Source organism: Chrysemys picta, chromosome 1 (genome assembly GCF_011386835.1).
Source record: "Chrysemys picta bellii isolate R12L10 chromosome 1, ASM1138683v2, whole genome shotgun sequence".
Taxonomy (NCBI): Eukaryota; Metazoa; Chordata; order Testudines; family Emydidae; genus Chrysemys; species Chrysemys picta.
This window is the reverse complement of record NC_088791.1, coordinates 1761900-1778048: the sequence shown is the minus strand read 5'-3', so window position 1 is coordinate 1778048 and position 16149 is coordinate 1761900. Positions and strand designations below refer to the sequence as shown.

Below are 16149 nucleotides of genomic sequence, written 5' to 3'. Positions count from 1 at the left end.
ACCTCACTTCTTCAGATGCAAGGAAGAAGTGAGGTTCTTACCCACCAAAGCTTATGCTCCCAGTACTTCTGTTAGTCTCAAAGGTGCCACAGGACCCTCTGTTGCTTTTTACAGATTCAGACTAACACGGCTACCCCTCTGATACTTCCCCCACAGTAGAAGGAGAACCAATCTCCTTAGGAACAGGCTGGCTAGAGGAAGCAGGAGAGTGTTAAACTGGTAACAAAAGGGGAGGGTAGAAAAGAGGTAAGAAATGAGAACTCGGTTAGCACACAGTGGAGATGTTGTTGAGAATCAAAGTAATCAAGAATCAAAGGACACGAGGAGAAGAAGATTCTTTAATTGCCTATACACCAATGCTAGGAACCTGGTTAACAAACAACAGGAATTGGAATTGCTCATTTATTAGCATAATTTGTAGCTAGTTGATATTCCTAAAACCTGGTGTGGCTGATTTGTGTGGCTGGAGTCAAGGGTTGCCAGATTTCTACTGAATTAATAGCCTAAAGTCACTTAAAAGATACACCAAAAGTGGCCCAATCCATTTATTTCTTTATTTCCGTACTTTGCCCATTTGCCTCAATGCACGACTGACTAGGCGGATAATAATGGCTACACTGACTTAGGCCACTACAAACGAAAGAATTTAAAAATGTAATGTAAATGACAACTGACGGGTTCCCCCCAGGATGCAACCTGGATCTGGGGTACCACTGAGCCCTCTGTCTCACCAGTCTGGGCTCCCTCTCACACTGTAGTGCTGTGACAAGCTGCAGACTTGCTCCTGGTCCAACAATTACACAAACCTTTACACAGACAGGGACACACTGAGCTGCAGTTACATGAATACTACTTCTCAGCCACTCATGAGTTAACCATAGGGAGACGCCAACCAAGATACCCCCAGCTCCCCAGCCTAGGACCCCAGAGCTGTACTGTCCTGCCCCGGTCAAAAGCTTGACCAGTATATGAGTTATTACTTACTCCACCGCTCCCTCAAATTGAAGAGTACAATACTCAAGCCTTTGGTAACTGAGCTGAGATTTTTCCCCAAGCACTTCACTCAAACCACACTGTTTTTAGGTAAAATATAAAATAGATTTATTAACTACAGAAGATAGATTTTAAGTGGTAGCAAACAGATCAAAGTCGATTACCATAAAAATAAAAGAAAAATGCAATCTAAGTTCTCTAAACTGGATAAGATTTGAATCAAGCAGTGTCTCACCCTGTTAGATAGTACAAACAGTCCACCATACACAGGCAGGCTTCCTTCTTTCCTGCCTGGGACCAGCACTTCCCCCAAGTCCGTCTTTCTTTGTCCCTCAGATGTTTCTAGGTGTTCTGTTGTGTGGGGAGTGAGGCCAATTAGTAATGGCACTTCCCCCTTGCATAGCTTCTTCCATATGCAGGGAACTTTGTTTCAAGCAAAGCCTGTAGCACAGTTTGTGGGAAAATACAGGTACCAAAATGGAGTCCAGTATCACATGATCTAGTCACATGCCCTTGCATGTTTTGATGAGTCATGACAGCCATTATCCATATGCTGACTGAAGCGTCTACAGGTGAGGACAAGCCTTTCCCATGGCCCATTGTTTTTGCTCATGGGCCATTCAACTTGAATAGGCCATTCACAATGTGCTGACTAGCCTGGATGTAAAGCTTTGTGGGTGTTACCCAGGAGCAAGCATATTTGAAATACAGATGCATAGTCAATATTTATATTGCCAGATACAAAAATGATCCATGCCTAAAAACAGGATAAGCATATTTAGTAAATCATCACTTTTCCCTTGACGCCTCACATGACATATTTTGTACAAGATGCATCATAACTATGTCGTAATCATATCATACTCATACCACTATAGTGCATATGGGTGCAGAGTGTCACAGTTCCTACTTATGTGCTTTCCTTTTAGCTTTTCTCTAAGTGTAGCCAATGGATAAAATCAGTTCTACAACTTTTAATTCATTTCACTTTCACTGTCCTAGTGCTCCAAAGTTTGGGTTTGAAACACTGCATAGGAATCTTGGTCTAAGAACTATTTTCAGTTGGATATGTAGCCTTTTTTAAAAGGGTTTCAAAGCTTTTTAGTAGTCTATGGTTTTATAACATGTTTTTTGTAAAAAAATAATTCATAAGTGCTGGAACTAGGGGTGCTGGGGGTGCAGCACACCCTAGCTTGCAGTGGTTTCCCTCATATACAGGGCCAGCACAGTGGCTTCATGGTCTCTAGATTATTCTTGGGCATGATGTTTTTGGAGATCTTTTTAATCCACCATGAAAGCAATTTTCAGATTATGTGTTGTAACCTGATCTTTTGCCTGTCACATAAATGAGTTGATGCTAAACTTCAGGGGCTAAGATAAGTTTGTCAAGGGGGAAAGGAGTATTAGAGAGAAAATATGTGCATTAATTAACAAATGAAGGAGGGGATGAAATTAACAATGGCTCAAAAGTAGCTGAGATACCAAGCCTTAAAAATAAAAATCTTTAAAAAAATCACTCTCTAGAGTATAATTAGATGATGGATGTTAGGAGCATGGCTCTATAACAAACACATTTTGGCAGCCAAATCTCACAAATTGTTCCGATCGGTTTGGGTTTCTGTGCACAGAAGGGTTTATACAAATAATTATGATAGATACAAAGGATTAAATTGGTAGGCCAGGGGGAGGCCCACTGCCACCTCAGCTACCATGGACAGGGCCGAGTGAGCCAGAAACACACTGTGGGGAGGGGGGCTGCCGCTTGCTTGGTTCCATTCCCCGGCCCCTGGAGCAGCAGTGGATCGCCCCCTGCCTGGGCTTTCTCAGGCAGAAGCGGATCCATCCTTCTTCCCACCCTGCTGCCAGGGAGAGCAGCTGAATATGCTGGGTGGGAGGCACAGGGAGAGAAGGACAGAGCCCCTCTCCCCGCAGGTAACTTGGGACGAGGAGAGTGTGGCGGCCTCGGGAGGGGTGCAGGGCATGGAGGCGGGGTGTCACTGGACAGAAGACTTGTGGGGTGATCATGCATCCTTCCCATTAGATTCTGCCCCTCCAGTATGGGGAGGCACCAGTTGTCTATGAACGGGACATTCATTTGTCAGACGTTCCCACCACAAGGTGGGAAACTGAGGCAAAGGATACTGTCCAGCATGCTGTGGGGTTAGGTTGGCTTGTGATTGCATGGTTTTGAATGTGGTTGTGCTGTTTTCCCAAACTAATGCTGGGTTCGCTTTTCCTTTAATAGACGTTCTCTTTTGTTAGACACAGACTCAGTGCTTGTGAGAGGGGAAGTGTGGTCTCTTGGAGATGCCGGGGGGTGTTAACTTTCCCCAGGTTACTGGGTGGGGGATCTAGCTGGTTCTGCTTAGCAGTGTGAAGAGGAACCCAGCCCTGGGTGCTGCCGACTGCACCTGGAATTGTGGTACATTGTAGAGGCCACACCCAGGCCGGGGCTTGTTGTGTTAATGTAGATGGAATGTGTAGGCCAAAGGTGTTACCATAACCCAGTCGCTGTCCAGCACTGAACAGTGTGAAACAAGGTCCAGGGGTTGGAATTCAGAGACCTCAGCCGGTTTAGTACCATGGCAAATACATTATAAAATTCAGAGCAGAGCTTAGAAATGGATTGACTGAACACCCCAAAGGAAAAGAATGAAAACGGGGCCAGGGGCATTGAAATGTGAAGTGTTCAGCAAGGCTTTTATTTTCACAGCATCCTCTGAGCTGGGGAGAGCATTTGAAAGGTCCCCTCACCCTATTGTGACAGTCTCTTCGGTGGGATGAATGATTGTAATAACTGTTCTCAGGGGAAGAAGACATTAGTTACAATAGGTTGGAGTTGGCATTGGTGCTGTTGTTAAAGACTGATCCTGTTTCAAATCCCAGGTGGTGTTTGGGATTTGGCAGAAGCCTGTGAAGGTGGCGACACCAGCTGGGTTCCTCCCTCTGCCCCGCTCTGGCCAGAACATCTCTCAGGACCCAGAATAATGAAGGCCCAGGGTCCCAGGAGATGGTGGGGGTAGCAGCCATGATGGTCATGTTCACTCCGGTAGCCAATTTTTCCCCTGAAAGTCTGTTTCTTTAAGGCCCCCAAAAGAGGGTGGCAGGTGGAACAGCCCATCCCCCTGTCATGGAGTCCCTGGGTGATGCTCTGGAACTGCTCCCTATGGAGCCAGTCAGGACTCTGGTGAAGTCTCCTCTCCCTCGGAGCAGACCGTCTTCAGGGCAGGAAGCTCACACGGCTTCACCTCCTGGGTCTGACCTTGGAGCATTCAGCATATGCCCCTCCGTGCACTTCCCACAGCGAGTTCGCCCTGGCGGGGTCCTGGGGAAGCCAGAGGGTCCTGCACCCCCACTTCGCAGTCAGACGTGACTCTTAGCCAGCCAGTAAAACAGAGGTTTATTAGATGACAGGAACACGGTCTAAAACAGAGCTTGTAGGTACAGAGAACGGGACCCCTCAGCGGGGTCCATCCTGGGGAGCAGCGAGTCAGACACCCACGTCTGCACTCACCCCTCATCCCCAGCTAGCTCCAAACTGACTCCCCCTCCAGCCCCTCCTCCTCTGGGCTTTGTTCCTTTCCCGGGCCAGAAGGTCACCTGATCTCTTTGTTCCCCAACACCTCTAGCTATCACCTTGCTGGGGGGAAGGGCCCTGGCCATTAGTTGCCAGGAGATAGAGGGTGGCGTGGAGTGTGGGGGACTCAGGGCCCTGTACCACCGGCTTCCTGCGATTCACCATGACTCTCAGCCAGCCAGTAAAGCAGAAGGTTTATTTAGACAACAGGGACACAGTCCAAGACAGGTCTTGCAGGCACAGGCAACAGGATCCCCCTCAGTTAGATCCATCTTGGGGTCCCCGGGCACCCCAGCCCTCTTGGGAGGTCAGAACCCTGTCTGCCTCCCAGCCATATCACCAGCCAGCTCCTGAAAACCCTCTCTTCAGCGACCCCTCCCACAGCCCTTTGTTCAGTTTCCCGGGCAAAGGTGTCACCTGGCCTCTAACCCCTTCCTGGGTTCTCATGTTACATGCTCAGGTATTCTCCCTCAGTCAGTCTCCCATCCCCCAATGCAGACTATCCTAGCCACACTCCCCTGTCAGCATTCACAGACCATAGTAAGAACAGTCCTAGTTCGTCACATCTCTTCCCCCCTTCGAGACCGAACTGAGCAGGGTCACTTTAGCCAGTGACCCGGGGAAGTTCGAACCTACCCCCGTTCCCATGGATGCCCCAGCATCCCTCCCATTCCTTGGTGAGAATTACACCAGGCCCCTCCAGTTTCACGCCACCCCTTAGGTCGGGGGTGCTCGATGGCACTCGTAGTTTGCATGTGGGAAGGTTTATGCAGCCTGTGCCCTTTTCCCACCCCAATATCCCTGGGGTTCCAACTGGGCTGGGGTCTTCTCCCAGTGTTCCAGTCCGGAGGTCGGTGATTCGGGCTCTCTTGGTTCAGAGCCCCCCTTTTAACCTTGGCCAACCTCTGGAAAGGCTCCTCTGTGCTGGGCAAGGGTCCTAAAGCCGTTTTCCCCTTGTCCCGGGCCTTCCTCCCCCTCTGACAGGGGTCACAGGATCGGCAGTACTGTCGGACAGTAACAAAGACCCCAGGCCAGTAAAAGCTCCGTAGCAGCCTCTGCTGGGTATGCCAGGTTCCCTGGTGCCCTGAGGGGAATGTCATGGGCCCGGCACAGCAGCTGGCGGCGATGCTTCTGGGGTACCACCAGCTGCCTCCTGATCCCCCCTGACACCATTTTCCCTGGGGGAGCCCATTCTCGGTGCAGGAACTCCTTCTCCCACAGGAACCTTTTCCGGCCACCTCTCCCCATGGTCTGTACTGCACTGAGGTCGGCCAAGTCCCTTATCTTCTGCAAGGAGGGATCTTTCTGCACCTCGGCCTGGAACTCAGCAGCTGGGACAGGGATGGCCACCTGCTCTCTCTCGCCGGCTGGGTCTGAAGCTGCAGCCTCCCTGAGCCGTGTCCCTGGGTGTTCCCTCCCCACCAGGTTACGGTCCTGCGCCTCAGGCAAGGCACCCTCCCCAAGGCACCCTGGGGGTTGCTTGGCCAGTCCTCCACATCCCCCCCATCAACACCTCAGTGGGCAAATACGGATGTACCCCCACGTCCTTGGGGCCCTCCTTGGCCCCCCCACTTCAGGTGCACCCTCCCCACAGGTACCTTGAATGGGGTCCCACCCACCCCCGTCAGGGTCAGGTAGGTGTCGGGCACCACCCGATCTGGAGCCACCACCTCGGGCCAGGCCAGCGTCACCTCTGCGCCTGTATCCCAGTATCCATTGACCTTCCTCCCATCCACCTCCAGGGGAACAAGGTACTCTCTCCGGAGGGACCGCCCCACGCCCACTGTATAAACCAAAAACCCTGAGTCTGGAGCATCCAGCCCCCCAGAGGAGCTAGCCTGGAGCTCTCCTCCCTCCTTAGCAGGTGGTACTCTGCCAGCCCCCCTTCCCTGGGAATGCTGCCTCTCGCCCGGCTGCGTCTCTACCCACTCAACCCTCTGTGGTTTCGGTCTGCTCAGTCTGTCCCTGCGCCTGGGGCACTGGACCCGTATGTGACCTCTCTGGTCACAGTGATAGCAGCCCATGTCCCATGGGTCCCCTCGAGCGGGTTGGATGGACCTGACACTGGATCTTCCCCTTTGGTGGGGGTTCTCCATATTTCCCCGCTGGGAGGTCCCATGGTGACTCTCGCTCTGCGTTGTGGTGGGACTGTTCCTTTGGGACTCCTCCCTGTTATCCCCTGCCCGACCGTTCACAAACTCGTCGGCCAACTGGCCTGCGTGCTGCGGGTTCTCTGGCTTTTGGTCCATCATCTATCGCCTCAGGTCGGATGGGCACTGCTCATACACGTGCTCCAGTACGAATAGGTCAAGCAGGTCCTCTATAGTTTGGGCCCCAGCTGTCCACTTGCGGGCATACCCCTGCGCCCGGTTGGCTAGTTGTAGGTATGTGACCTCACGGGTTTTACGCTGACTCCGGAACCTTTGCCGGTACATCTCAGGGGTCAGCCCAAACTCATGGAGCAGGGCCTTTTTGAACAATTCATAGTCCCCGTCTCCGCCCCTTTCAGTCGGCTGTACACCTCCCTGGCTGTGGGGTCCAGTGAGGGGATGAGGAACTGGATCCTGTCTGCAGGGTCAACCTGGAACAGCTCGCAGGTATTCTCAAAGGCCGTCAGAAAGGTATCCATGTCCTCCCCCTCCTCACGCTGGGCCAGGAAGCACTTATCAAAGCTCTTTGCAGTCTTGGGTCCCCCCTCGCTCACCGCAGCCGGGACCCCACTGCTCCTCAGCCTGGCCAGTTCCAGCTCATGCCGACGCTGGTTCTCCTCATGCTGATGTTGTTTCACCTTCTCTTCCCGCTCCTGCTTCAGTTCTTGCTGCCTTAACTCGAACTCTTTCAGTCTCAGCTCCCTGTCACATTCCAGTCGCATCCGCTCCCGGGATGGGGAGCTCCGCCGGGACGATCCCCTGCTGGCCGCCGGGGTCAGGGCGCCCTTGATATTCGCTGGGCTTCCCACAACCCCTCCCCTAGGCACAGGTAGGCAGGGTCTCGGGATGTCCTCAGCAGCAGTCTGACCCCTCCCAGCTATGTCAGGCCCCGGGACCCACACTGCATCCGCCGGGCTGCTTCCCTCAAGGACAGGGCTCGGTTCATCCAAGCGATCCCTCTCCTCCAGCTGGGCAATGAGCTGTTCTTTGGTGGACCTCCCAATGCGCAGTCCCCTCTGCCTGGACAGCTCCACCAGGTCGCTCTTAAGGCGTTTAGCATCCATCCTCCTGCTGGCCACTCACCGGCCTGTGCTCTCCGCTTTCCACCTTTCCAGGGAGACCCCTAGTGTGCCAGCCCCTCTTCAGGTCACACCCTCTCTGCCAGGGTCGAGCTGCAGACTCCTCCACCCCGGGACCGCTCGCTGCGATCCCCCATGGGACCCTCTTACTGCAAAAGTCCTTCTCACTGGTCACACACTCCCAGGGGTTAATCGCCCCCTGAAACTGTCTCTCTCTGATTCTTCAGCCCACCTGGTCCCCATCGATCCCCCTTCGTTTTACTGCTCCCCAGTCACTTACTGCAGGAAGCGCCGTCCACGGGGTGCAGTAGATCCCACCCCTGCCACCAGTTCTCGCAGAGCGTGGGGGACTCAGGGCCCTGTACCCCCGGCTTCCTGTGATTCACCATGACTCTCAGCCAGCCAATAAAGCAGAAGGTTTATTTAGATGACAGGAACACAGTCCAAGACAGGTCTTGCAAGCACAGACAACAGGATCCCCCCCAGTTAGATCCATCTTGGGCTCCCAGGGCCCCACAGCCCTCTTGGGAGGTCAGAGCCCTGTCTGCCTCCCAGCCATATCACCAGGCAGCTCCTGAAAACCCTCTCTTCAGCGACCCCTCCCACAGCCCTTTGTTCAGTTTCCCGGGCAAAGGTGTCACCTGCCCTCTAACCCCTTCCTGAGTTCTCATGTTACATGCTCAGGTATTCTCCGTCGGTCAGTCTCCCATCCCCCAATGCAGACTATCCTAGCCACACTCCCCTGTCAGCATTCAAAGCCCACAGTAAGAACAGTCCCAGTTCGTGACAGAGTATCGGCCATTTATGTGCACTGGCCCTTTGCTCTGCAACACTCCCACCCCCTAGAAACTTAAGAAATGCATGGGGGAAACTGAGGCACCCAAACAGTATTCAGAAAAAAGAACAGGAGTACTTGTGGCACCTTACTCCTGCTGAACATTCTGATTAAAAACCTACCACAGTATAAAATTGTCAGTGTCAGTCATACTAAACACAGGTAGAACTGCCTAGCTGATAGACCCCAGAAGGTAACTGTCAATGGGGAATCACCATCCACCATCAGTGTATGTAGCAGGGTCTTACAGAGGCTCAGGCTGTGCGTGGAGCTGTGGTTCATTGGCCGGCTGTTTGGCACTCAGATTTCCCTGCAGTGCATTAGCAATTCCCTGTCCCCCGTGTTGTGTTACAGAGTAAATGTCACCCACCCTCACTACTCATAATCCCAAGGCATTGATTCCCAGCACAGCCTCTCTGGGAGCTGCTGCGGAGACCGGGGTGTCCTGATTAGTGATGGGAACGGCCCAAGACCCCCAGAGGTCAGTAGATGACTGAACTGTCCCGACAGGCCTGGCCCTGCCACATGGCACTGGGAGCTCTGAGGGCCAATCTCTTCCTGGCCAGACTCCAGGGACAGCCATACTCATGTTGCTGCACAGCACCAGGTACGACTGACCAGAGGGTCCTGCTGACCCACCTCCAAGATGGAGCAGGGGGCAGGGGGATTGCTCAGAGATGGCTTCAGCCACCCCTCTCAGGCAGCACCCACAGACCTGTGACGGGCACCAGCTCCTGCCCCCCCCCCCCCCAGTGCCCCACATCTCCTGTAGAACATCCCACAGGGAGCCAGCCTCTCCCCGTCCTGCTCAGCACCCACCCCACACTGCTAGGAATACGGACCGAAGGGCCAGGTACTGAGCTCTCCTGCACAGACCGTTATGGGTGTCACCATTTTATTGCCCATTAAGAGGTGACAGTTGCTGCCACAATTGCAATTTCCTTTGTAATCTAGCAGTTCTGGTGTGTTAGGACCCAGCCCTGAGTGAGCAATTTACTCAGACTACAGTGAGCTGAGATAACAAAGTGCCGGCTCATTGCCTCTGGGCAGGGGGTGGAGGAGCTCTCTGCTCTCTGGGGTAACCAGGTTCCTCTGACTCTCCCTGCAGCCTGACACAGCTCCGTATGGCTTGGCCAGCTCCTGCTGTGCAGGGCCACTGCTGGCTTCTGCCTTTATGGTTAGTTGTGGCTTTAAACAATTGTTCAAGGCACCCAGAGTTTAGGAAAGGCACCGTTTCTACTCGGCTTTTTGACTCTGGCAGAGGAAGTCCCTGCTCATGCCAAGGCCCCAGGCCTCACTGAACACTGACAAATGCATGGCTGGAAACCAGTCCAGCTCACCCGGGTGGTAGTGCTGTTAAAATAAGGGTTAGATTTATAAGAATGTGGTTAGTGTTTAGACTTTATGAAATGATTGTAAGATGCTGCATGTAGTAATCTTACCTATAACACCGGAACCCCATGGTATCAGGTTATGTTAGCTGTTTGCATTACAGCCCTCTGTACTTGTAGAAGTCATCAAACAGGAAACAAGCATTCATTAACATAGAAATGCTGGCTACCTACAGAAGGTGCTAGGTCCTGCCCACCAAGGTGGCCCCTGGAAACCAAATGAGGCATCCTGAGACATCAAAGAACAGAGACTTTGTTGACTGCTCCCCCCCCCCCCACATGATTAGGAGACCTGCAGGTGCCATCAGCCTGAACTCTGGGGAAGGGAATAAATATCCTTGTTACAAAGAAATTGTTACCTCTGTGTTGCACGAACTCTGAGGGGTGAAGAGATCCCCAGGCTGACTGGGTTAGCCCTGAAGGACATAAAGAGCCTGCACATTACAGCAACTTCTCTTTCCTTTTGGAACCTTAGGCCACCACTCATTTGGGTGTGTATGTTCACTTGCTTTAACCTGGTAAATAACACTATTTCTTTTTCCTAGTTAAAAAATCTTCAGTTAATTTAATATAGGGTTGGCCACAAGTGTTGTCTTTGGTGACAGATCAGGGGTACAAGTGACCAGAAACCAATGAACCAAAATTGGTGTGTCAGAAATCAGGCCTAATTGGTGGACAGAATAATGGGGATGTGATGAAGTGGGACTGTTCTTAATGTTTCCTCTGAATACTGTTTCAGAGTAGCAGCCGTCTTAGTCTGTATCCGCAAAAAGAACAGGAGTACTTGTGGCACCTTAGAGACTAACAAATTTATTAGAGCATAAGCTTTCGTGGACTACAGCCCACTTCTTCGGATGCATATAGAATGGAACATATATTGAGGAGATATATATACACACATACAGAGAGCATAAACAGGTGGGAGTTGTCTTACCAACACTGAGAGGCCAATTAATTAAGAGAAAAAAACTCTCAGAGTTGGTAAGACAACTCCCACCTGTTTATGCTCTCTGTATGTGTGTATATATATCTCCTCAATATATGTTCCATTCTATATGCATCCGAAGAAGTGGGCTGTAGTCCACGAAAGCTTATGCTCTAATAAATTTGTTAGTCTCTAAGGTGCCACAAGTACTCCTGTTCTTCTTTTTGAGGACTTCAGTAGCTCAGCCAGAGGTTCAGGGTCTGTCACAGGAGTGGTTGGTGAGGTGAAACCCCCCAGGGTCTCTGCCAATCTGACAGAAGAATTGACAGAATTTCCTTTGTAATGTAGCATCTGAGTGACCAATTTACCCAGACTACAATGAGAAAATTCCTTGCCAACTCCAAATATGGCGATCAGTTAGACCCTAAACATGTGGGTACGACCCACCAGCCAGACACCCGGGAAAGAATTCTCTGTACTAACGCAGAACCCTCCCCATCTAGTGTCCTATCACTGGCCGTTGGAGATATTTGCTGACAGCAGTCACAGAGCAGATACAAGTCATTACAGACAGTCTCATCATCCCATCTCCTCCATAAATGTATCATGTTCAGTCTAGAAACCAGCTAGTTTCCCCCACCCCCAACTGCTCCCCTTGGGAGGCTGCTCCAGAACATCACTCCTCTGATGGCTAGAAACCTTCATCTAATTTCAAGCCTAATCTTGCCAGTGGCCAGTTTATATGTATTTGTTCTTGGGTCCACATTGGCTCTTAACTTAAATAACTCCTCTTCCTCCCTGGTATTTATCCCTCTCATGTATTTATAAAAAGTAATCATATCTCTCCTCAGCCTTTGATTAGCCCTGGCAAAATATGTGGATTTCCATTGTGAGGGGGCTCCTGGCCCGTTACTGAAGCTGAGAGGGGGGGTTGGTCGGGCCTCTCCAAATACCAGGAGAAAGGGGAAGGGCTGATGAGGAATCAGGATCCTGAGACTGACAGTCCCCAGGGCCAATGGGGAGAGGCCAATGCTTTACGTCAGACCAATTGACAGGGCAGGCAGACCAATGAGGGAGTCAGGAGTGTGGAGCCCACCCTCTGTGTGATCTGGGGCTGCCTGAGCCAGAGTAGGGCAGAGCTAAGGGGAGAGCAGGGGCCCAAGCTAGGCTGGGGGCAGCGCTGAGCCAGAGGAGACAGAGGTGGTGAGCTGGAGGCAGAGCTGGGCAGTTTGAGCTGGCCAGTCCAGAGCCAGGAGCTGGGGCAGCGCAGACCAGCCACGCCACCAGGGAGCCAAGGCCAACTTGCAGCGGGGAGCTATGGGGCCAGAGCCGGAATAACGGACACTGGCCGTGCCACAAGTAACACTGGAGCCGAGTGTGGTGAGCAGCTGGGGACAGCGAAGGGGGCCCTGGGCAGTGAGGGCCCAGCAGGGGGAGACGTCACCACATAAGAGGCCCTTGCAGGCTGGACTCAGAGGGGGCGTCTTGACCCCAACAGACGGGCTGATACTGGGGAGAAGGGTCCTGCCACCTGCAACCTGAGGGCATGTGGCCACTGCCAGAGCAGGTGTCTAACCCCTGCTATCACCGCAGCGCAGCCAGGGCTGGGAGGGAGAAGTGGGATGGGTGAGGAACAGACTGTGAACTTTTCTTACATCCCAGAGATGGCTGTGTGCATAGGCACTGGAACTAGGGGTTCTGCCACTCTCCCCGGCTTGAAGTGGTTCCCATTATATACCGGGTTTACAATTTGGTTCCATGGCTCTCAGCCCCTCACTATAAACATTGTTCCAGCACCCCTGGGTGTGTGTGGAACCCCCCTGCCCACATGGTGAGGTCCTGGTTCCTTTAAACTTTTCCATTTTCCCTTTATTTTTCTTAAAGTTTCTGTTCAATAAATTGTATTTGCAGCAAACTTAATGCAGTGACTGGGGGGTCAGGGAAGCAGCTGGTGAGAGCACCCAGAAGTGGGGACAACCTTGCTCCTGGCCTGAGTGACCACTAGAAGATTGGGGGGGTCAGTTTCCCAGGAATCTTGGGCCCAGCCTTCTTGGGGTTGTGAGGACTCTGCTTACCTCTGGCTAAAGGGAGTTGGAGCGAGGACTCATCCTTTCACTCTCTGATTCCACTGGAGCAGTGCAGAAAGTCAGGAAATTTCCCCACAATAGTGGGACAATTCCTCCGCTTACGCACTACTTCCAGTCACCAATTTTGGGAAAGGCCCGATCAAGCGATGCAAAAGCAGCTGCGACACCTTTATCCAGAGATCTCCCTGAAACTGGCTTACAGCCAGTGCCATGCCAAGGATGTTCCATGTCTGGTTCAAAGAGTGAAATCCCTCCAGCCCCCACCACAAACAAGACACGCCATTCAGTACTAAGTACCTTAAAAAACACAGCTAGCGAACAGGGGACTGCAAACAGGGGAGTTTGAGAGGGAGTTTGTGGGAGGGAGATGTAATATAGACACTTACGGTTGAGAAGGGCCACATCGCCAGTGCCAACGCTGCTCCTGTCTCCTCCACCTGTGCCAGTATCCAGACAGACAACCTGACCATGGATACCTGGCGGGAAGCAGGTGGGAGAGCTACAGGAGGAGGTGGCTAGGCTGAGGAGCATCTGTGCCCATGAGGAATTCCTCGAGAGATTCATATGGGGACATCCAAGGCTGAGGAAGCTAACCAGCTACAGAGGACTTCTGTCACACCACCAGGGGAGAAGGATATGGCTCTTCACAGGAAGGACACTTGGAGCTGGTTACTTCTAGCAGCAGGCTGTGCTCCACCCCTACTCCCAACCCACCCACCATGGTGATGGAGAACCGTTACACTGCCCTGGCATTGAGTGAAGAAGAATCACCCTCAAAGGTGGAGGAGGAGAAGCCATGCACTCCCAAGGCAGGGAGGATTGCAACCACCACTCCCAGGAAGAATGTAGGGTAGTGGTGGTGGTTAACTCTTTTCTGAGGGGGACGGAGGCACCCATCTGTCGACCTGACATGGCATCCCAGGAGGTATGCTGCCTGTCAGGGTCCTGTATCTGAGACATTACAGAGGGATTGTCGAGGATCATCTGGCTCTCTGACTACTACCCCATGACCAGTAGGGTACAGGAGTCTGGTCCTATTGGGATCCAGGATGTGGGCGGGCAAAGCCCACCCACTGCTAAAGGATCCCCCCCAGCCTAAGGGGGGGTCCACAGGGCCTGGAGACCAAAAAATTACGGGGGACAACTAATAAAAGAACAGGGACAGGAGTGAGGTCAAAGGGTCAAAAGAAGGGAACCAGACGGGGACACCAAGCAGAGAACCCCGGACAGCGCCCACTGCTCCTCAAAGGCATCAAGGGAGTCAGTGGACGCCACCCAGAGGAACTCTGCCCGGATACGTGAACGAATGGAGGATTGGAAATAGGCCCCACAGTCACAGGAGACTGCATCGGCCAACCTCCTCACTCTGGTTTTATAAATGGCCAGTTTTGCTAGGGCCAGGAGGAGGTTGACCAGGAGGTCCCGTGACTTTGTGGGGCGACGGATAGGGAGTGCATAAAGAAAAAGGTGAGGGGAAAAGTGCAGCCAAAAACGTAACAAAACATCCTTGAGGAGCTGGAATAGGGGCTGCAGCCTGGCGCATTCCAGGTAAACATGCTCCAGGGTCTCCCTCACGCCGCAAAAGGGGCAGGTGTCTGGGATAGGGGTAAACCGCGCCAAGTGCACACCCGTGCTCACGGCGCCGTGAAGGAGCCGCCAAACTTATGTCCCCGGTGGTCTTCGGGATCAGAGTAGAATAAAGGCTGGCCCACCGGGGATCCTCACCCTCCAGAGGTGGCAGCAAGTCCCGCCTCTTCATATCGGGGCGGGACACGAAGGTGAGGACATGAAGAACGTGGAGCACGAGCGTGTATAGATGTTTCCTTGGCGCGGTCCGGAATAGAACCGGCTGCATATTGTGCAGCCGGATCATGGCAAAGGGACGGGGTGGGGGGCCGATGAAAAGGTCTGGAGGGCTCGGAGTGGAGGGTGGGCGGGGCGTGCCCTCTCGCAGGACCCGGTCGAGATAGTCCCGAGCAGCGGGCGGCAAAGCGGCCCTCACCTCCTGAAGCACGCGCCAGGGAGTACGAGGTCTGGAGAGCCCCATGCGCTGAGCGAGCATCAGGGGATCCAGCCAGTCTCCCCGGTCGTAGTCCAGGAGGTCTCCGACTTTGGTAACTTCAGCCAGGAACAACCTCTGTGGCACCATGGGGGACTCCGCCACCTGCACACGGAGCTGGGGGTTGTGTAGCAGGGGCTCCGCGAGGAGATCTACCCCCACGGTGGCCACCACGGACCTGGTCACTGAGAACAGTTTCCAGGTCCGGAGGAGGTCCTGGTAGAAGACCGGCAGCCTGTAGAGGTCTCGCGGAAGACCTCTCGGATGGAGACAAAAGAGCTGCCGATTATATCGGAGCCCTCGGAAGCGGTGCAGGAAGGTGTGCGCCAATACGCTCCACGCCGGACTACCTGTACCATAAAGGAGCCTCTGCAGGGCCTGGAGGCGGAAGACGTGGATCTGAGCGTGCAGACACTTCAGGCCCTGCCCTCACTCCTCCAGGGGTAAATGGAGAACCCCCGCAGGGACCCAGTGCAGTCCCGGCCAAAAGAACTCCAGAATCAACGTCCGGAGGTTGGCCAGGAAACCCGGAGCCGGGACCAGGGTGTTGAGCCGGTACCAGAGCATGGACAGGACTAGTTGATTGAGCACCAGTGCTCTCCCTCGAAGGGAGAGACACCAGAGCAGTCATGTCCATTTCCGGAGCCACTCCGACACCCTGCCCTCTAAACCTAGCCAGTTCTCCGGCGGAGACGGATGCGTGGCAGAAAGGTAAACGCCGAGATAGAGCAGCGGACCCGCGCTCCACCGGACGGCCTGAAGCGCGGGTGGGAGGGAGCTCACCTGCCACCCGTCCCCTACCACCAGGCCAGAGCTCTTGACCCAGTTGACCCGGGCGGAGGAGGCCGCCGAATAGATGGTCTGGCAAGCCTCCACCCGCACCAAGTCGTCTGGGTCCTGGACCACGAGGAGCACGTCATCGGTGTACGCCGACAGGACCAGCTGCAGGACCAGCTGCAGGAAGGGCTCGATCGCCAGAGCATACAGCTGGCCCGAGAGGGGGCACCCTTGATGTATTCCTCGCCCGAAGCTGACCGGTTCGGTCAGGGTCCA

The 16149-nt window shown here is 53.4% G+C and overlaps 2 protein-coding genes across 3 annotated transcripts in view; one reads left to right on the top strand and one right to left on the bottom strand.

Annotated features, from left to right (window-relative positions):
* LOC135983191 (C-type lectin Cal-like) overlaps window positions 1-16149 on the top strand; it is a 235504-nt gene that overhangs the window by 57284 nt on the left and 162071 nt on the right. The gene's annotated exons all lie outside the window — the stretch shown is intronic.
* The window catches only part of LOC101939714 (C-type lectin-like), a 525580-nt gene that overhangs the window by 359782 nt on the left and 149649 nt on the right, over window positions 1-16149 (bottom strand). The window lies entirely within an intron of this gene.